Here is a 21,972-nt window from a genome sequence, read left to right as displayed (position 1 = left end):
TTCCCTTTCCTGCATACAGTATTTCTGATGACAGTTGGCCACAAGAAAGATTCCTGTGGGAGATGTGGTGGGCAGGAAGTGACGCAGCAGCACTTCCTGGCTCACACAGGTTACTGTTTATCTTTGCTGGCTCCCCTCACTGTCAAGAGGCAGCAGCTGGGCCTGCAACTTGCTCTACTTTCCCCTGGATCTTCCTTCAGCTTCTCCCACTCCTGGGCCAAGTGTGTGTTTAGCTCTATGATGAAGAATTCTAAATGTTACTTTTATCCATATATTATTTCATTCTGTTGCTACCAGGCCCCTTCTCCCAACCTACTGAGATCATTTTGATTATGTGTCATTCTATACATGGGCTACGGTAAGCTTTGTTATAGCTACAATCTGACCCCTGGCTGTCCTGCCCATACCTTTCTTCTTAATACTCCTCAGGGTCCTTCCATCTTCTAGAAATTATTAAAGGCATTGAGCAAGAATGGGACGAGATCTAATGTATTAGTGTGCTGCCTCTTCCTAATCAGGTAACAAGTGTTTCTGAAGATACTGGTAGCCCAAAGGAATGACTTGCAGAGATGGAAACTTCTGTCCCCAGATCAGGCTTGGGAGGGAGATATTTTAAGGTAAAGGGGGGCCTTAAAGTAAGTGGCTGCCTAGTCTGGCTACTCTGGTCACAAGCTTTGGCCACCCACAGGAAATAGGAAGCCCCAGGTTCTCCCTTCTCCTATGCATGATGAACATTCCTCACCATTTTCTCTTCATTTCTCAGAGAACTGTAAGATCGTGAGGTCAGGGAAAGTGTCTGAATTGTTCCCAGCCTTATCCCCCGTATCTCGCATATGCCTGGCACAAGGAGGTACTCGGTAATTGCTGTTCTTTGCAGCATAAGCTTGCACAAAGCCCACTTTGACACTGAGGACTCAGGAAGTCCTAACCCACCCTACACTGCAGCACAGACACCACCCTCCAAGTCCATGGAGGTGGGCATGTTGCCGCGCTGATTCATAACAACATGAAGGGAGGGAAGACAGAAAAGATGGTGAATTTACTCCTTTTTATCAAACCCACAGTTCCAACTTAAAACTAGAGGATAATCAAGAATATTATTATCCTTCAGCTCTTTTAATTCTGAGTACTTGAAAGTAACTTCAATTAAAATGTACCACTTGAGAAAAGTGTGTGTAGTATGTTAACTATTTAAGAAGGGAGAAGGAGATATGAGATAGGAAGATAGATAGATAGATAAAGATAGACATCAAAAAATGGAAAGTGGCTGCTAAAGAGGTAGGAAAGGAATAAAGTAGAGAGGACAAGGATAAAAGCTGGATTTCTTTGCATACGCTTTTGTTGATTTCACTGTGGAGTCATGTAAATATTTTATATCATAAAACAAAATTAAATTTTAAAAAGCAATCCTTTTGTGCCAAGAGTCCGTACTCCAAAAGCTATATATGGTTTGATTCGTTTATATGACATTCTGGATAAAAGCGAACCTACGGGGACAGAAAACAGATTTGTGGTTGGTAGCAACTGGAGTGGGGGTTGACTACAAAGGGGCTCGGCAATTCTGGAGGGTGATGGAGCTGCTCTATGTCTTGGTTTTAGTGCAGGGTATGCGATTTTATGCTTTTGTCAAAACTCACGGAACTATACATTAAAAGGGATGAATTTTACAGGATGTAAATTATACTTCCTTAATAAAAGGAAGTACAGGGCCAGCCCCACGGAGCAGCGGTTAAGTTCACACGTTCTGCTTCAGCAGCCCAGGGTTCGCCGGTTCGGATACCAGGTGCAGACATGGCACCCCTTGGCAAGCCATGCTGTGGCAGGTGTCCCACATATAAAGTGGAGGAAGATGGGCAAGGATGTTAGCTCAGGGCCAGTCTTCCTCAGCAAAAAGAGGAGGATTGGCAGCAGTTAGCTCAGGGCTAATCTTCCTCCAAAAAAAAAAAAGGAAATATAAAAAAAATCCTTAATAATAAAAATTTTAAAAAGGAACCTAAATGTAAGTCCAGTTGGTGGTATAACCACCAAAAAGCAAATCATTCCCAGTGACTTTAAAACACAGTAATGTGTCTGGTCATTTTTGGGTGGATTTACTCTCATTTTAAAAAGAACTGCAGGGGGCTGGCCCATTAACCTAGTGGTTAAGTTCGGGCACTCCACTTCAGCGGCCCGGTGCTTCACTGGTTTGGATCCTGGGCATGGACGTGGCGCCACTCATCAGGCCATGCTGAGGCGGTGTCCCACATGCCACATCTAGAAGGATCCACAGCTGGAAGAATATGCAACTATATACTGGAGGAATTTGGGGAGAAAAAGCAGAAAAAAAAAAGAAGATTGGCAACAGTTGTTAGCTCAGGTGCCAATCTCTAAAAATAAATAAATAAAAAGAACTACAAACATTTTTAAAGTTTTCAACTAATCATATTGTTGAAAGTAGCATTAGTAATGCTTCTCTTGGACTATTGTGTGTTTAGTGTGGTTATGATAAGGAAAATGAGTAATTATATTAGTGCTGAGAACAGAGATTTTGATGTAGAAGAGAGGAGGCATGGATGTAAGATCAAGAAAATTAAGTTAAAACCCTGTTTTTGAATTAGAAGTACCAGTATGAATTCATAATTTATATTACCTTAAAAAATATTTTATATATCTGTCCACTGAAAAGACCTAGAAATAACGAGCAAAGTGGAAACAATAAGCCCCTGTCACACCCAGATAGTTGTCTCTGAAATACCTCAGAGCTTCTTGGAGAAATGACACATTCAAGTCTGGAGCAGGAAATGTGAAAGATGAGCCCAGAACAACTTGTTAAACCACAAAGCAAAGGAGTCCTCAAACACTACTAGAGTTGTATCTAGAGCATACAGGAGCCAACTCGAATGCCCCCACTGGCCAAATATGGGAAAATTTAGGCACCGATAAGGATAACACCTGCAGTGGATTAAACTATATCACATGTGTTTAAATCTGTAAGTTCATCATGATACTAACAAGCACTGGCCATCGTGGCAGCATGCTAGGGAACCACTTCATACTTTGAAAGCTGATCAATACAGGGGAAGAATCAAGCACCTTTCCTGCCTTTCCTTTATGAACCGCACCTCAGAAAACCCTAGGAGTTGTTGAGGGGAAGATTTTCTGTAAGTTGGAAGTATTCCAGCTAATAAAGGAAGAAGAAAAAACAGAATATCACCCTTTGGAATGCCTTATGAATTAATGGATCTAGAAAACAGTCATCAGTGGTTGTTAACATGCCCCAAAGGGGGAATACCAGACCTTACGTACCTCCTTGTGGAGCACCCAACACAACAACCTATGGAGTATTTAATCTGATCAACCATCAATTTATTGGAAAAACAGGGTGAGGAGGAGCCCATTTATCAACATCATGAAGAGGCAATCAGCAAAATACAGTCTGTGGGAAACTCCCGATTACTTCAACAACAACAAAAAGATTGCAAAGGGAAAAAAAGAGATGGAAGTGTAACCACAGATTAAAAGAAATTTAAGAAATGCAATTTCAATGATTAAACCTTATTTGGATCCTGATTCTAACAAAGTGCTGCATATAATCAGTCAAGGAAATGTGTGAACATTAAGTATCTAAGGTATTGAATACTATTGCTAGTTTTTATTGTTTAATTATTGTTAGTTTTTAAGGTATGATAATGGTGTTGTGGTTATGTTTATTAAAAAAGAAAGCTTATCCTTTAATATGGAAATCTTTACAGATGACATGAATGTCTAAGATTTGCTTCAAAATAATTATGGGGACGGCAGGGACAGAAGTAGGCAGGGTCTAGATGAAACAGGATTGTCCATGAGCTGATAATTATTGAAGCTAGGTGATGGGCATGTGGGGCTTCATTAAACCGTTCTATTTTCACATATATTTGAAATACATAGTTAAAAATCATAAATTTAACAGTGCACTACAAAATTTATACCACCAAAACTCAGAATGTTTACTGCTTCAAAAATGGTAAAGGCTTAGCCTTATTCCTCATAAAGAGGAAGCACAATCTAGAGGGTTTTTTTTTTTAAGATTTTATTTTTCCTTTTTCTCCCCAAAGCCCCCAGTACACGGTTGTGTATTTTTAGTTGTGGGCCCTTCTAGTTGTGGCATGTGGGATGCCACCTCAGCATGGCTTGATGAGCGGTGCCATCTCCATGCCCAGGATCTGAACCAGTGAAACCCTGGGCTACCGAAGCCAAATGCATGAACTCAACCACTCGGCCACAGGGCCGGCCCCTAGATTTATTTTAAAACTTAAAAGAAGCAGAGCAGAGTCTATCAGGATAAGATGCAATTATTAGTCACAGGAATGAGCCCGACTTCTGAGAGAAAGGGAAAAAATTTAGGTCAAGAAGACACAAGAACATTTCTCATAAATAAGCATTTCATGAGGAAGTGGTATTTATCACTGAAAAGTAGATGCATTTTTGTAATTATTTTTATGCATTTTAATAACAGCCTTATTGAGATATAATTCACATACCATAAAATTCACCTATTTAAAATGTACAATTCAATGGTTTTTAGTATATTCAGATATGTGTAACACAACTATCACCACAGTTTGAGAACCTTTTCGTCACCCCAAAAGAAGCCCCACACCCATTAGCAGTTATTACCCGTCCTTGCCCTGCCACTCCAGCCCTAGGCAACCACTAATCTGCTTTCTGTATTCTGGATTTACCTATTCAGAACATTTAATATAAACTGAATCGTACAATACGTGGCCTTTTGTGTCTGGTTTCTTTCACTTAGCATAATGGTTTCAGGGTCCATCCACGTTGTTGCATTATCAGTACTTCATTCCTTTTTATGGCCAAATAATATTCCATTTATAGCTATACCATATTTTATTTATCTATTCATCAGTTGATAGGCATTGAGGTTGTTTTGACCTTTTGGTTCTTATGAATTATGCTGCTAGAACATCTGTGTGGACATATGGTTTCACTTTTCTTGGGTATATGACTAGGTGTAGTATTGCTGGATCATATGGTAACTCTATGTTTACACTTCTGAGGAACTACTAGTGTAAAATGGCTGCACCATTTTACATTCCTACCAGCAGGATATAGAGTTACAGTTTCTCCATTTCCTCACCAACACTTGTTATTATCTGTCTTCACACCAGTGGATGTGAAGTGATACTCATTGTGGTTTTGATTTATATTTCCAAAGATAACCTTTTAGTGTGCAGAGAAATCATTTTTCTTGAACCTTCATCACTAAAAGTGAGGATGGAAAATCCTTTCAAAATGAGAACAAATTGTTTTACACTTCAAAAAGTAATAAGATGAATGCTTTTTTGTGAGGGACAGTCAAACCAGTTTCAAGGTATAAAAAGGATATTTAAGGAGAAATCCTACAAAGAAAGAACAGTTGAACAGCATGAGAAGACTGACTGATAATTTGACACCTAGCATTATGTTGAATAAAAACTTTTATTCCCAAGAACTCGTTTCTCGATCAAACAGTGTAAGAATGAGCAGACAACTCCTGAATTTAACCAACAAAAAGAAGGGAGGAAGGAAGGAAGGTAGCGCTTGTGTTTTGAAATAGTTTTTATAACTGAGGAGTCTGAGACCGGACTAGCCCTTCATGGAAAGGAGGCACCACGGAAGCCCTCAACCCAGCTGGAGGAGAGAATTGCAAAAACATCATCGCAATGGCCTGGTGTGCTAAAAGGTTGGAAAAGGACCTGGAAAGAAATTTTTAATTAAACATTTGGGGAAGCCTAAGAGATTGAGTTTAACTAGAAGAAAGTAAGTTGTCATTCAGATAAATTGCTGGAACAAAAGTAAATACCCCAAGATCACTTGATTTTGACATTTTGAATGTGGTACTTAAGTAACTGAGCCTGTCTAACATGAGAATATGGAGTAAGCCATCTGAAGAGGAGGCAAACTTGGGAAAATCACGGAAACTGACTCTTTACAAACTCTCAAAGGAAAACTAGAAAATGGAATTTAAGAAAAATGAAACTACCAGGAGCCCAGAGAGGGAGAAATGTTAGGAACATCCTCCTAAAATAAAAAGAAGAATCTCTCACATTCTATTTTGGAATCACTACCAATAAACAAAAGATAATTCAGAAAGAGGAAAATTTTGTGTCTTCCAAAAAGAAAACAAAAAGGAGAAAGGAGAACAAGACGGAACTGAGATTAAAGAAAAAAAAAAATCCAGAAATGTGAAAGAAGATAGTTTTCAGAGTAAAGACTCTCTTTCTTAGGAACATAGTGTTAACTGGACAGCTTTTTGAAATCTATTGAAAGATTTCTCAAATACAGAAAGTCAATGAGACCAAAAAAACTTCAAAAAAGAGGTAGGTTAACTATATTTCAGAGAGAAGACAGAAAAGTAAAAATAGGATAACATCTTTGAAGAGAAAGGCCAAAGAAGAAAAGGAAAAAGTAAGGGCAAGGGAGTAGCGGAATAATCTGAGAATAACTTATTTACTCAAGGAAATGCTGAGGTCTGCTTTTAGAGCTTTTTAAAAGCTAGTTAGAAAATAGAAAATAAATGTAGAAATGTCACAAAATGATAAGAGAAGGAAATGTCATATATGAAGAAAACGTTTTGAAAAATTGTCTTGGAGAGGGAAAGAACATCAATGAATATTATCACATTAAGGAAGAAAATGTCACTTCTATGGGAAAAAAATAGAAATTAATAAAAATGGAAAAATTGATATTTTAAAGCAAATAATAATTGTTATTTAGAGGTGGAAATATAGGTTTTTTTCTTAAACCTTGAACCCTTGACAATGTTTATTCTTTCAGTGATGTACAAGGCTTTTTCCCTCTTGCAGACTAAGAATTTTCAGCCAAAAGAGGTATAAAAACGATTTCCCCCCAAGTCACTGCAATTAATACAAGGTGGACAATTCCTTATCTTTCTGCCCTGTCCAGGAGAGATCTGAGAACTCTGATCTCCATAAAATGGAGAGAATGCTCCTCTTTATAATCTAGACTAGTATATAGTAGACACTCAAGAAACATCGAATAAACGAGGAAATGACGAAGATAAAAAGAGATGTGCACCCAAACACTGCTTTTTCCCTAAGACATCACTCAAGATTTCTAAGTCACATCAAAGACTGAATAGCAAGAACTGTTTAAAAAGAATTCAACTAAAGAAAAATAATTCAATTAAAATGCAAAGCTTCTCAGACATAGATCCACTTTTTAAATGTTATATCTTTTGACAGATCATGAAAAATTTCAGAGAATTAAAGTCTTGACTAGGACTACAAATACCTATTTTCTTACCTAAGATTGTGAATAGGCGACTACCTACTTTGTGTGCATCTTTCACTGCATTCACCAACCTTAGTTGAAGCCTGTTTAAAGGTTTCTTTTTGCACAATGCTGCCAGCAGCACTTTTTACTTACAGGTTTTCATGAAACTGGCCTGGAGGTAATTAGGATTAGTCAGAAACTTGCATAATGACCATAATTCTCCATTAATAGAAAATGTCTACCCATTTTAAATAGGTTAATCATTATATTCCAGATAATGACATCTTTTTCGTGTGAAATCTGTACCATTTGGTTAGGTCCAGAGCAGGAGAGGAAAGATTTTAATTCTACATGTGATACCTGAAATAGGATTCAACTTCCCCTCAAAAAAAGCCTGCTTGGATTAAATGAAACCACATAAATCTACCTGGCCCTGTCATCACTCCTCAGCACCCCCTGGCCCTTCTTCTGTATATTAAAAACAAACAAACAAACAAAAAAATAGGGTAACAAAAAAAGATAATCTATGACATGCATTTGCCTGCCTCCAGGCACAAGACTCTGAGTCCCTGAAGGCACAGACCAAACATGGTTCCTCTTTGATCCTGTGCCTGACACAGGATGCTTTTGATATAACTTAGGTGAATGAAGATTGGTCAGTTCTGGGTACAAGATTCACACCGGATATTAAATCATGGAGAGATTTATTGCGCTACCAGGCTATGGGGTTTAATATTCTATTCTGTTTCCGACCCTGGAAAGCCTATTCCTTCACCCACCAAACATTAAGCAGCTTCTAGCAATCAGGTGCTGTTATATTTCTTGGGATATATCAGAGAATAAAACAAAAATTCGTTTCCCTCATGGCCTAGCATTCTAGTGGAGGGAGACAAATAACAAAAAATAATTATAATAGTCTCTATGCTACGTTAGGTAATAAGGGCTATGGAGAGAGAAGAAAATAGAGCAGGTTAAAGGGGATCAGGCATGCAGGAGGAGTGACTGTGCCTTTAAGCAGGGTGGCGAGGGTAGGTTTCCTTCAGAAGGTGACATGTGAACAAAGACTGGGAAGGAGTGAGAGAATGAGCCAGGTGGGCATTTGGAGGAAGAGCAGCCAGGGGAAACAGCTTATGCAAAGGCCTTAATGGGAGAGCTCGGCCTTCTTGAAGACTAAAGGTAGGCAGCTAGAGCAGGGTGGGCACAGGTCACATGGGCCTGTGTGAAGACTCTGGCTTTTACTCCAAAATAGAAATCCTCTGGATGATGTTTGAACTGAAGAGTGACATAATCTGATTTCCCTTAAGCAAGCTCCTTCTTCTGGCTCTGTTGGAAGAAGCTGAAGCGGAGCTCAATGGGGAGGTTCTTAGAGTAATCCAAATGAGAGACATGTGTGTTTGCTCGCTAGGGTGGCAGTAACAAAGTACCACAAAGTAGGGGGTTTAACCAAAAGAAACTTATTATCTCACAATTCTGGAGGCCAGAAGTCTGAGATCAAGGTGTTGGCAGGGCCATGCTCCCTCTGATGGCCCTAGGCAAGGGTCTGTTCCAGCCTCTCTCTTAGCTTCTGGTAGCTTCAAAGGTGTTCTTTGGTTTGTAGATGGCTATCTTCTTCTTGCATCTCTTCCTATCAATGAGAGTAGTGAAGGCAATGAGAGGTAGTCCAATTCTAGATAGGATTTGAAGGTTTGGCCACAGGTTATCTTGACATATTGAAATGTGGGGAATGTAAAAAAGAAAAGAATAAAGGATGAGTCCATGATTTTGACCTAAGAACAGGAGATGTTGTCATTAAGATAGGGAAGACTACAGACAGAGAAGTGGGGATGGCAGCCATGGAAGTCTGCCATTCAGATCTCCCTGCTGTGTGCCACCTAGTGTTCATAGTTACCTGCCAGCATCCAGCAGACACACGTCCAGGCTTTGAGGCAGCGTTCAGGCCAAGGCCATGGACTCCCTGGACTGCTTTCAGCCAGTGACTATGCACAGCAGGAGTACTAGAGCTGGGTCATTCCAGACAGGGCAGGATGCCTCTGCCTCTAAGGGCAATCCTTGCTCTGTTTCCTTATCTACCTGCTGAAATTTTCTCAAAGCTGCGCTGAGTCTCAGGCTCTTCCTACCTTTTCCTCCTTTCGTCTCTCTCCTTTCACAGGTGTTAAATCAACAGTGCCATCCAAAACCTCTCCCTTCTACTCCTGCTCTCACTCCCCTTTATTCTTCACAGGTGTCTTCCCCCATGAATCCCTTGCACTTCTAATTCCATCTTGGCATCTACATCCTGAGAACATGAACTGAAGCAATCAGTAGTAGGAGTGGGCTGAGAAAGTAGGCAGTAAGATAGGATTTTTGGACTGGATCATCCACCCCTCATCTGGCAAAGAAGAGCAAGTCCCAAGTAATTTGTGGGGCGTGGATAGTCCCTAGTACAAGGCGATGGACCAGGTGCTGAAGGTTTTACTGGTGGTGATGTGAGAAGACATCTGGGAGGGGAATGCCCTTGCCAGCAAGATTCAGGCGTTTAAAAGGTAAGGGGGACAATGCACAAAAGAATGGTAGAGTCAGTCGGTTAGGATTAAGTTGTACTGCCTTGCAGAGGGACAGTGAACAACTTGAGAGCAGCTACTGACAGTTAGAGACAAACTATAACAATCAGAAAACTTTTTGGTTGTTTACAAAGATGCCCCTATCTCCCATAGTGGAAGAGTGGACACAACTGAGGAGGAAACCCGGGGCTGAATAGTCAAAAGCCCCAGAAATATTTAAATGCTTAGCTAAGGCACGTCTTTTATGCAAAATTCCTAACTGGAAAAATATGGGACCCATATGGGAGCATCTGGGTTAAAGCCCTTGAGAATTATGGCTCTACAGACCCCCCTGAACCCTCCGAGCCTGCAGAGGTGGCCCCCCACTCCTTGTTATGTGCTAGCACATTCCCCATGCAGGAAGACACTACAGAGGCCAACTTCAGGAGCAGTTCCACCTTGTCCCCTGGCCGCCAGACTCATAAGTAGGGAAATTCCAGCATAATCTCTGGTGACATGCTAGGGCTGATAAGAGAAGAAAGAGATTACACCCCAAAGGAGCTATGAGAATTAGCTACATGTCCAGACAGTCCAGGGGAGGATCTCTGTGGCTGCATTTTTTAGGGTGCTTGATCAAGGGCGGAGGAATATAAAACTGTATAAGCACCAATAAATTGATGTGAGGGCACTGTCTTGGGACATGGGATTTAACACTCTGGCAAGGACCTCATGGAAGGAGCAAACTTGCTGTTAGGGTGGCTCCTAGAAACCTGGAGAAAACTATCTAGCTTATGCAAAGGAAAGTGAAAATTCTTGAGTTGCCACAGCAAGTGGTAGAAGGAGGGATAAAGAGGCTAAGGGAAACAGCCATATTGGAAGGAAGCAGCACCACTCCTGAAGGTGGCATGTGCTGCCTGCGGCAGAGAGGCCTCTGTAGTGTCTTCCTGCATGGGGGATGTTCTAGCACATAACAAGGAGTGGTGGCCCACTTGTGCATCACATTGGGCATTATGTGATGCCAAATGACCCACCAGAGGATTATATTTCACAGGAGAGCCAAGAGGACCCTTCATTTACCAAGGACATCAGGAATTTGCTAGTGAGAGGAGAACCAGCATCACTAAGAACTTCGGTAGTGGTTCTCCTCTGTAGGCCAAAGCTAATGGTAGGAGAGGCAGTCACAAAGCTTGGCCTGTTGATAGTGATAGGGTTAGTGGGACCTCAAAGCAATAGAGGACAGGTAGCAGCACAGAAGCCAGGAGAACAAAATTACTGCAATGATTGGCAAGGCTGGAGGGGCAGTTGGCTGGTCAGGAACCTGAAAGGAAAAGATACCATAAGATCAGAGACAAAAAGATCCATGTAAATGGACATACAGTTGTGAGCATGAAGTGTGAAGACTTTTGTATCACATGTTAATGCCCATCAGAAAGCATCCACCATGGAATAGGCACTGAACAATTAAAGAGGCAAAATGACTTGGCCAGTTGACATGAGTCAGCCTTTGTCATCGACTACCTTGAATAACAAGATGGGCACATGCCCACAGAGGCAGAGATGAAGGCTATGCTTGGGCCCAAGAGCATGATTCCCACTTACCAAGGCCAATCTAGCTACTGCCTCTCTAAATTTCCAACCTCAGAGATCAATTCCAAGCATCCTATATGGCACTATTCCTTGAGGAGGCCACCTAGCCAGTTGGTGGCAAGTTGACACTATACTCTTCCAAGGGCCAATGGTTCATTCTCAGAGGAAGAGACACCCATTCTGAGTGTGGGTTTGCCTTTACCATCTACAGAGCCTAAAGCATCAATACTACCCAAGGATCATAAGGTGCCTATTCCACAGACATGAAATCGCACAAAACATAGGATATGATCAGGGAACCCACTTCACAATGAAGGACATTGTGGAGTGGGTCCATGACCATGGAACACATTGGTCATATCACATACTGCACCATCCAGAAGCCACTGGCCTAACAGATCATTGGAATGTCCTGTCAAAGGTGTAGCTGAAACATCAGCTTGGAAGCAATTCTCTGCAAGGATGGGGTGCCATCTTCCAGGACGCAGTATAAGTATTGAATCTATATGGTGCTGTGTCCTAATAGGAAGAATTCACAAGTCTGGGAAAGAAGAGGTGTAAGCAGGAGTGACCCCACCTGCCATCGTTCCCAATAACTCACTGGGGGTCTTTGTGTTTCTCATCCTCATTACTCTGGGCTCTGCAGGGTCAGAGGTCCTGTTCCCCAAAGGAGGTGCACTATGCCAAGGGACATAGCTTTCTTTGCTATCATATGTAACCTGCTAAATGCAGAGCCCCTCATCCTCTTCTGTTTGGGATTTACGACAGGGGCAAGACATCATCATCTACACTTCTACGGCTCACGACTGGACAATGTGTGCACTGCGGAAATGGCATGACTGGAATCCCCTGTATATCTGATTCCCCTACTATTTTATAAGATGTTTGGGGCACAAAAGGATTATCCTCTGATTTACATGCATGCTGCTTACAAAACTGTCAAATTGCTTAAACTGCCTTCCTCAAAGGCTGTTTCCTGTAAAAAATCTCCGTTTAGTGAGAGATCAAAAGAACCACCTGCTGCCTGGGCCAGGGCAGAGCTGGTGGTGAGCCACAGTTTATCTAGCTAACTCTTCGCCATTTGCCAGATGTGAGTGACCTACCTCCCTCTTTGGAAGGAGAAGAGGAAACACAGCATCATAATGAACATCTGAGACCAGATATTTAAAACAATGAGCTTTTCCTGCAATGAATGGAATGTTAGAAATCATGTTCTTATTATGCAGAGGCTAAAATGAAAGGTCGTTTTTTCCGTAGTGAATTAGAAAGCGAACAGATGCTGTTTGACTGTGTTAAGAGAAAGAAAGCAGCATTCTGACCACTCCCTTCCTCCTCCAAAATTCCTAAAGCATTTGTGATATTTTGGGTAGCTGAGATATTTGAATTTCTGAGGCATGGAAGAAATTGAAGAGTTAAATCTCACCAGCTCACAGAACCAAGAGGAAAAGGAAACGGAGAGCTTAGATATCTTTTCTCCTTCTGAAACAAATAGTGCACAGCCGGGCATTTCAGGCACTTTCCCTTAAAGTACATTTTGCACATTCAGGGTCCAGAGTATGCGTGTTCTAAAAAATTATTTCTCCTAGAAAATTCATAATCAACAAAGTAACAAAGATGGCTATTAGGATTCAAAAACAGTAGTAGTCCATAAAGCACCCGCTTTTTAGAATAAACTTTATACCCAAATAGAATTTCATTCATACAGGCCTGGGGTCCAAAAGAGAAGGGTTAGGTTTCTAAAGATAAATGAGTTAAAAGTGAGGAGTCTGGACAGCATCCCCAGAGTTGCCATTTACTTGGCATCAGATACATTCAGTTTTTGAGTCAAAGTCACAACTATGGTATGGAGATAGCTGCTGGTTTTAAGGTCCTTCACTGGAGTTTGAATTTCCTGGAATGCCATGGGAGGAAAGTTCAGGCCAACCCAGCCTGTCTTTTCTGAGAGACGGCCAAACCTTAGTGACGATGTGGTTTGGGCAGCCAAGAAGTCTTAGTTTTGATCTTTTGTAAGGAAAAGTTGGGACTCTGCCCAAGTCAACAGAAGAGGGAAGAGGCCAGGATGGGAATGAAGCCTGTGAGATGACGCCTGCCTAGACACTGGGCAGGCTGTCCAGTTTGAGGCCTCCTGCTTGCCTGCTTAGGCCTTGGGCAATTACTGAGCTGCTGTTTACTGAGTCTTTACATAGAGCGTATATTAATTTACTGTGTCTCTGTCATGTAAAACATCCTAGAGAGGGTCTTTCTCACCTGTGACAGTTGACCCTGAGCTAGAGAGCAGGACACTCTTCAGAACCTCTTCCTGGGAGGTCTAAAGCAACTCCTTGCTTCTCTGGATGCTGGACACAGAGGACAACCGGGCTAGGGGCCCGGTAATAGACAACTGGGTTCAATTGGCCTGTGTAAGCTGCCTTCTCTGTAGGGTATTACTAGAGAGGCAGTATAGTGTGGTTTCAAACACGGGTCATGAAGTCAGAGCTAGGTCAGCTCCCAGTTCTGCCACTTACTAACTACATAAATTCTAGTAAGTTTTTTAATCTCTATAAGCCACTATTTCCTCATCTGAAAAAAATAGAACTATGCCTATCTCACAAGCAATAATGAGACAATACATGTCAAGTGCTTGGCATATAGTAAGTGGTTGACATTTATGTTATCCTTATTACCAACGGAACAATGAATTGAGGAAAAGGGAGACAGGAAAGTAATTCCTCATCTGTGACTCTGCTTCCCAAGTTGTCTAATAGGCGCATGGTTACCACACTCATTTACCTTAATGGATATTTGAAAGACAAATGAGATGACAGATGTGAACTCCATTGGGAAAGAAATACAAGATGGTGTCATCGACAGAAGGCTGTGGCCTAAGGAAACCAGGACATGGCCTTGAAGTTTGGTGATTCCCTTCTGGGAGTGTCATTCCTGAACTCTACCTTCCTGCTTTCTAGTTCTCCTACCACAAAGGAGAATTCACATTTTCAATTGCCATTGAGTTACAGACTGAGATTTTAAGATTCAGGTAACGTTGAAACCTCATAAGCTCTTTCAGGCAAGAAAATTTAAAAAAAAAAAAAAAATTACCAGGTGATGAAAAATGAAGCTACTGTATGTCCAGGCTTTGCTGAGTTACCAAACAAATCATAGCAAACTTCGACCTGGTCACCTTCAAGGAAAGAGAATTTAAATTGACCTCATTCTATCAGAAATAAGACCGCCTTTTTCCCCCTGGAATAAAACTCATTCTCTTACCAAAATTCTGATTCAAAAGCTAACAATCCTGCAGTGTTTCGTTTTTGTTGAAAAATTTTTTCTACAGTTTATTGCCTTTCCTTGAAAATAATATACACAAAGTCCTAAATATTTACCAGATGATACATATCTGCCAGGCTTTTCAGCCAAGTTTCAAAAGTTTTATGAAATCACTTCTTGGACATATTTCTAACAATCTGGCCCATGAAAATTTCACTGGGGAGGATTTTTCCACCTTTTTCACATGGCCTTTAGGTCACAAGCCTCTGTGTTTGTCCGTATAAAACTCACGCCCTGCAATCCTGAATGTCCTTGCTTGTCCAGAAGCAGTCTTTATCAATAGAAAAATATACAAAAAAGTTTATTCTCTGGGAACATCTATTTCCAATGAAGACACCATGTGTTCTGGCTTCAGTACAAACTTATTTTCCCAGCCTCCACCTACTCAGATCTCAACTATCTGCCCTCTTAACAAAATATCTTCTCAAAAATAAATTTCAATTCAGTTTTTCTACACCGGCAGTTTTCAGTTCAGGTTCCACAGAGCCAAGTACCAAACCTGCCTCAATTAGAGTAGCTTCACTTTTATTTTTTTCTTTAATCTTTTTAATTTTATTTGAATTAGGGCTTTAAAACATTTGGGAAAAAATCATACTCTTCTGTAGTTACAACCCTTAATAAAGTAGAAAGTCAGTTTCATTGCTTCGGTTAGAATCTTTTAACTAATCATAGAGATTAAAATGTCACATTCCCTTTTAAAAGTCTTTCAAAAGTATTGTATCCCTCTGAGAAATTTTAAGAAGAAACAGAAGATTTTAAGAAGAAGGCTAGACCTCCACATCCTGTCCCAGATGCCTTGAGTGTCTGACTGCCAAAAATCTCAATCTTCCCCATGGGAGTTCCACATACACAGTCAGGAAGGTCACATTGCATCCAGAACTCCAGAGGAAGAAAATGATCCAAAGGGGTGCAAAACCAGGCCAAGCATTTACTACAGAGCAAAATTCATCTGTAAAGCAGCGACCCAGTTAGTGAAGAGACAGTATCCTCATTCTACCACACTATTATTTTTGTGTTTCTATGTGGGTCACAGTACAGAAAAGTCCGCAGAGAATTTGCAAGGGAAAATATGGAAGTTGCAATTGAGGATTGTTGACCCCACTTTTCCACTCAATTTGTCACAAGAAGGGAAAGGTGAGACCACAGGGAGTAGCAAACCGCATTTGCCGAGACTTTGGGATTTCACAGACGAAATGTTTTTAAAGAATTAGGGAACTGACAGTAGCTAACTTTGTTTTTTGCCAAACAAATATATGCTTAATGTGATAATTCTCGTTTATTACCATTATTTTGTAAAAGGGCATTTAACACCAAAAAGTAGGAAGATGATAATCCCAGGGAAAAAGGGCACTCATTTCTTGAATAGGTCAGTTGGCCCTCTTATACTGACATCACAATGAAGGCGGCCACCCTGCCCCCTACTTTGGATTTAATGTTCTGTTTAGTTTCCATTTTAAACCAGTGAACAGGACTACAAGGCAATCGCAGTCAACATTCTGGGTCCCCAGAGGAATGAGGCCAGGGGATGTTGTGATCCAGACTCCCAAAGCAGGCTCCTGGGCCTGAGGCAGCTGGCCATGAGCTCAGAGCACTGGTGAGGAAATCCTTGTGGGATAACACTAGTAGTGAATTACGGTAATCCAACAGAAAACCAAGTGCATCATGGCATTTTATGAGCTTTGCTGTACTCTGCCCGGTCCTGGGAGAGGGATGGAGAAGCCAGGAGTGCACACCCTCCTCCACTTTGCCAGTCAGCTTTCCAAGCTTGGTGATCCTTTTCCAGCAGATGGCAGAACAGACACATAAAAAAACCTCCAAAGCCACCCAAGGTTTCTGCCTCTGGCTTGGTCCTTGGTGTTATTTCTTTAAAAGTCAGCCATGTGTAAGAAGAAATTTCGTAAATGAAAAGCCCCACCCACATTCCATCACTGAATCCTGTTTACACAGTACTTTGGTCTTCATGGAGAGGCTGAAACTCTTTGCAAAGAGGACAGCAAAGTAAAGAAAGCCTGACCAGTAAATGCAAAGACCAGGATCAACATCTTCTAGCTGTTAGAGAGCTAGATATAAGTGATGGATTTTGTTCGATTTCTAAACCCAATCAAAGCTTTCATTAATCTTCACCACACGTGCCTATAAAGGTATAGTTATGAATCGTCTTTTCTAAACAGAAAACCCATGAATTTTACGTCGCCTCTTTCCAAGGAGAGAAGTCATATAGTATCCAAAGTTACACAGTGGGTCAGGAGAACAGCCAAGAAAACTGATCCGCTATCTCTCTACTGGAGTGTGTTTTCGCAAAAGCAAAATCACATTTCAAGCTGAAAAACTATTTCCTAAAATATACTCTAATTGAAGATTTCAGGCACAATAGTAAGTAAGTAGGTCACTTGCTCTCTAGGATTCAAAGAAAATCAGCCTGTGGTACTCCATCTCTATCCTGAACAGGAAAGGTAAAAGGAAAACACTCCAGACAACAAGGAAAGCCACAGCACAAAGCTCTCCACTGCAGCAGCTCAGCTCAGGGGTCAGATCTATGACCGTGAGTTTTGTAGATAATTTTCAAAACTCATTTGACGTACAAAAGTATAAATAATTGGGCTTCCCAAAAAATCTGCAACAACCATATCCACACTTCCACCCTCCCTTCTGGGTAATTTCCAGTCAGAAATGAGACCCAGGAATAAATGCCCTAGAAACATTTTTTAAATAGCCCAAATTTGATTGTCAAATCATGCTCCTTCTCCATGTTCTCCTTCTTTTTTTTCGGTGTCTAAACTGGTCCTGTCCCCACCCCCAAACAATTATCCAGTGGTCCCAGGGGCGCCCCGTGCTCTACGCTTTCCTGGCTGCTATCTGTCATGAGAAATTGAATGTTAGAGCTTCGCAAGGACCTGACAGAGGAACTAATCCAGCTGCTTCCGCAGATGAGGAAAGCGTGGCCCTGAAAAATGAACTCCCCAAGGCCACACCTCCACAGTGCCAGAGGTATAACTCTCCCCTCAGGATCCCCATCCCTCTAGGTCTTGTCAGGTTGTTCATTTTCACCAGACAATAAGTGTGGGGCCAAAGTATCTGGCTTCATTGTTACTACTCTCAGAATGAACGAGGGCTTTTGGTTTAGAAATTGCAGGAAAGGCTGGTTAGAGAAGACACGATTTTGAGCAGCAGTACTTTCCATGTCCTCAAATCACATTCTGCCTGTAAATAAACCATCCTTTAAAATGTAAACACGGAGGACTGAGCTGTGGTGACCTGCCCCTTGGCGACGGTAAAGAACGCAGGCTCCATGAGGGCAGGGATGCTGTTTTATTCACATCTGTATCCCCCGTACCCAGAACAGAAGCAGGCACCGTGCAGAGCTCAACAATGAATATTTGTTAGACGGACAAAATGAAGGAAGGAGGCAGCCCTCTTCCCTCCTCGCTGCAGTCCGTCTGGCTCCCCTTTTGGTCCCTGTTGTATTTAAGTCTAGTTCCTTTAATCAAAACTCTGTTCTTAGGGAATATCTACCAGCCATTTATATTTTAGTGACCTTTAAGCCACTGCTTAGAGTGTTGGAAATTTCAGTTTTACCTCTGAAAAAAGGCGTTGGCCCTTTTGCAGGCCCCGTCTCAGTCAGCAAGGGAGGGCCTTTGTGGCCAGGCCCTGTCCATCCTCCTCTTCATACACATGGCCAAGCTTTGATTCTTTGGAAAAGCCATAAATTGTTCATAGTCACAGCTCCCTTCCCCAGCGACCTCCGGATTCCCTCCTGGGGCTCTCCTCAGCTTTCACATCTTTGAAAATAATCTAAAACCCTATCTGCCTGCTGGCTCTATCTTCCTTTCTCAGCTGTCAAAACCTGGAAGACATGCTGTTGTGTATTTAGGGTCAGCTGTACTGTTCAATAAATAAATGCCAGGCCGCCTGTTTCCCACACCTCACTTTGTGAAGCCAGAATACCTCACTTCTGAGTTAACTAGGAGCCCATCCTCACTTTCTCACACACTAGGGGGTGCTGTTGCTATATCCAGACCCCAGGAGGTTGGAGACAGAGAAAAAGAAAGCGACAGAGCTTTCAGGGCACTGGGAGACATTTCTATTTGGGCCCTCTCTGCACCACCCCTCTGCACAGTTTCTCAGCATCAAAGACCATTACACCTCGTCGAGCTACACAGCTCCAGGGTGAAGTTTACACACGGTGCAACAAAGAGGGAGGGCTGAAGATCTCCAGACCAAAGGTTTTACTGCCAGACTCATTTAGGTTCACAGGCTCACACAATAGTATTTATGACGACCGCTGGACATGAATAATTTAGACTCACTCACCGCCAGAGAAGAGAATTCTGTTTAGACAACCAAGTGGCAAACACTGTCAGGCAGAATTAAATGTATCAAAGGCCACCAGAACAGCCGGGAGCCACTTGAGTTTGTCCCTGCTTTTCAGTCATCTTTGCTGGTATGTGATGTCTAAGACGTTGGGAATGAAAGCTTCATACACAAACAAATGACTATCAGCCTCTCTCAGCCCCGGGCTTGGCTCGCACAAAGCTTGCAGGCTGCCAGAGAAGCCTCGGTTAACTCTTTGCTTGAATGACTAGTGGACCTGCACTGCAGGAAAAGCTCTCATTCAGCAGAGACCTTTTCAAATTTCTGAACAAGTCATCATGACAAAGAAAGTATTTTGTTGGGTTTGTGGGGTTTTAAGATACATTGAGAAAAATACGTATTTAAAAAAGTTCTCAAAATGAAACTCTCACCTAACTGTATGAATATCAAACATTCCCATACAGAGAAGAATGGATCCGCACCAAGGAAAATACTTCTTGTATTAATCCCAGGAGAAACAATCCCGCACACCCTCCCCCACCACAAGCCAGGGTTTCACACCCTTTGTTGGTGTGATTTGGGTACTCCACACAAATGCTAATGAGCAACAACTCATTAATGCTAATAATTACAACTCTCTTTGGCTCCAAAAGCAACCCAGCCAAGCTGGAAACTTGAAGAATCCCACAGTGCTTCAAGAGGGACTCAGCCAGCCCGAGGTGCCATTTTAGGGCAAATCTAACACAGAATACATTCCTGTTTGCTCTGAACTCCATTCCTAAAAGGGACAGAATCCCAGAAACAGGTGCATCAAACCTTCAGATGAAATGCAAAGAATTTCCAGTTTCAGGTTTTTTGTAACAACTAGCTTGACATTTGCAAATAAAGCTCTAAAGACAAGGATAAATATACTATACTTAATAGAATGTCAGGGAAACTCTTAAGAAAGTGGCTCTCAGCCTAATCTCTGCCCTCACCTACCCAAAAGATACACTCGCATCTGTTACCAAGGCTGACTACTGTAGTGTAACTGGAGCCCCTAGGGAGCAGATCAGAATGAAGAAGTTGGGGGATGTGTCGTGGGGTGTAGTTTGAAAAAGGCTTACTCTGAAAAAGCTCAGCCTCACTGGAAATCACTAAGGTTGACATGGTCAGATGTCACAGAGAGCACACAGGTGAGTAACACCAATATACTCATGGTTTAAGGTCCTGATAAACGGTGGATGAGCATTTCCAGTCCTAAAACCCTGAAGTTTTATTCTTTAAAATGAGAAACACAAAGACAAAACCCTTTGCCTGTTGCTACCCCAAAACCTCCACATGCAAAGTGCTAATTGGTTTGAAAAGTAAGCAGAAAGCAAGCCTTAATTTAACATTATCAGCTACATTTTAAAAATTTGTTTGACAGTCATTCCTGTGATTTCCTAATCCAAACAGTGAAAATGAAGTCTTGCCTCCTTAGCAGATTCAGCAGTAATCTCAACCATGTTTGCCCATTAGGTTCACCTGAAAAGATTAAAATATCCTTGTCTTGAAACCACCCCAATGGATTGTCCCTGGCTTGGGGTAGGGCCCCGGCATCCTACTTTTTTTAACTCCTCAGGCGTACAGCCTGGTCGAGTACCCCTAAACTGATGTAGCCAGGCCCACCACATGAATGTAATTAACTGCTTTCTTTGAACTTCCCCATATCTGAATTTTATTCTGCAAAATGAAGTTAATCAAGAGTCCTCCCACCTGAACATAGTGGAAAGAAGATTATAATCATAAAGAACTTAGAGATAACGAAAAAAAAAAAGGAAGTGGGTACTTTTATCTTGATATTTGAAACCAGTCGTTGGCACTGCTAACAATGAAGCCACAAGATGCTGATGAGATGTGAGATGATATAGCACACATGTAGCAAAGCTGTAACTCTGAAGCAGAAATTATTCCATCTCCCTACCAAAGGATTTGTTGCATTGAGGAATTTAGCATTAAACTCAAACAAAGAAGTAGTAGAGAGACAGAGAGAAGAAAGGGATATAAGAAGTTTGCATCATGAAAAGTCTAAACTCAGATCCAGATGATATTGCAGGGGAGGTTCAAATCCATAGTCCTGTGGTATGAACACAGCAAAGTCACCTGGGGAAGAAGCTGTCGGTGCCAAGGCCACCCTACCTGCCTCTCTTTAGCTTTTTTCCCCCTCCCACACCTCCCTGAAGGCCAATGGACCTAGTGGGGTTCCTGACTGAAACCACTCAGATCCCTCTGCCCTGAACAGTAGAGAGCAGTCAGCCCCTTACTGCCGGCAGAGGTTAATGAGAAAAGACCTCCTCGGCCCTAAAACATCACTCAGCACAAAATCAGATCTTGGGAATGGGAATCAATAGACTGAACCCTAGAGATTAGGACTCTCTGAGTCCCAACTTGGCTTCAGAAGAAGAGGCCAAGAGGCACCCATCAGATACACAAGCTCTGAACTGGCAGATTTCACCTTCTCGGAAAACGAGAATTACAGACCCGCTTGGCTGACACAGAATGGCATGTCTCCATTCACCCACACCTGCAGCATCACCATGACAGTAACACAGCTAGCTACATAAGAACAAAACACAAGGAACACCTTACATAATCAAAGATACGCATAAAGGTGACATGCACAGACCTGTGTTGGAATTTCACACGGGCAAAAGTCTCTAGCTCTTTCCAATTGTATTTTTAATGACCTAATTTGGTCAGAATTTTGGTGATACAGCTTAGCAACCAGCACGAAGTAACTTCCCTATGCACCCACAACCCCTGTTTCAACTCTTCTCTCAACTCTTCCCAGTCAGGGCAAGCCCCGGGTTTTCAGTTTCCTAAACAGGGCCTGAGCCAATGCAATGATTCTTCATGCAGTCACTTCAAACTCTTGCTTCTGGAAGACTGAGGCAGGCATCTAATAGCCACCAGTTATCAAGCCCCTACTGTGTTCTAGGCTCCTATCTCAATTTCGTCTTCACAACAATTTATA

At 41.9% G+C, this 21,972-nt stretch overlaps 1 protein-coding gene across 1 annotated transcript in view; it reads right to left on the bottom strand.

Annotated features, from left to right (window-relative positions):
- AKAP6 (A-kinase anchoring protein 6) overlaps positions 1-19,186 on the bottom strand; it is a 503,988-nt gene extending 484,802 nt beyond the window's left edge. The window contains exon 1 of the mRNA XM_070587794.1: positions 18,978-19,186. The gene's annotated coding sequence lies outside the window, so the exon portion shown is untranslated. The remainder of the gene's footprint in view (positions 1-18,977) is intronic.
- Positions 19,187-21,972: the final 2,786 nt, after the last annotated feature.

The sequence above is a fragment of the Equus przewalskii genome, chromosome 1 (assembly GCF_037783145.1).
Source record: "Equus przewalskii isolate Varuska chromosome 1, EquPr2, whole genome shotgun sequence".
NCBI classification, from domain to species: domain Eukaryota; kingdom Metazoa; phylum Chordata; class Mammalia; order Perissodactyla; family Equidae; genus Equus; species Equus przewalskii.
This window is presented reverse-complemented; position numbering and strand designations above follow the sequence as displayed.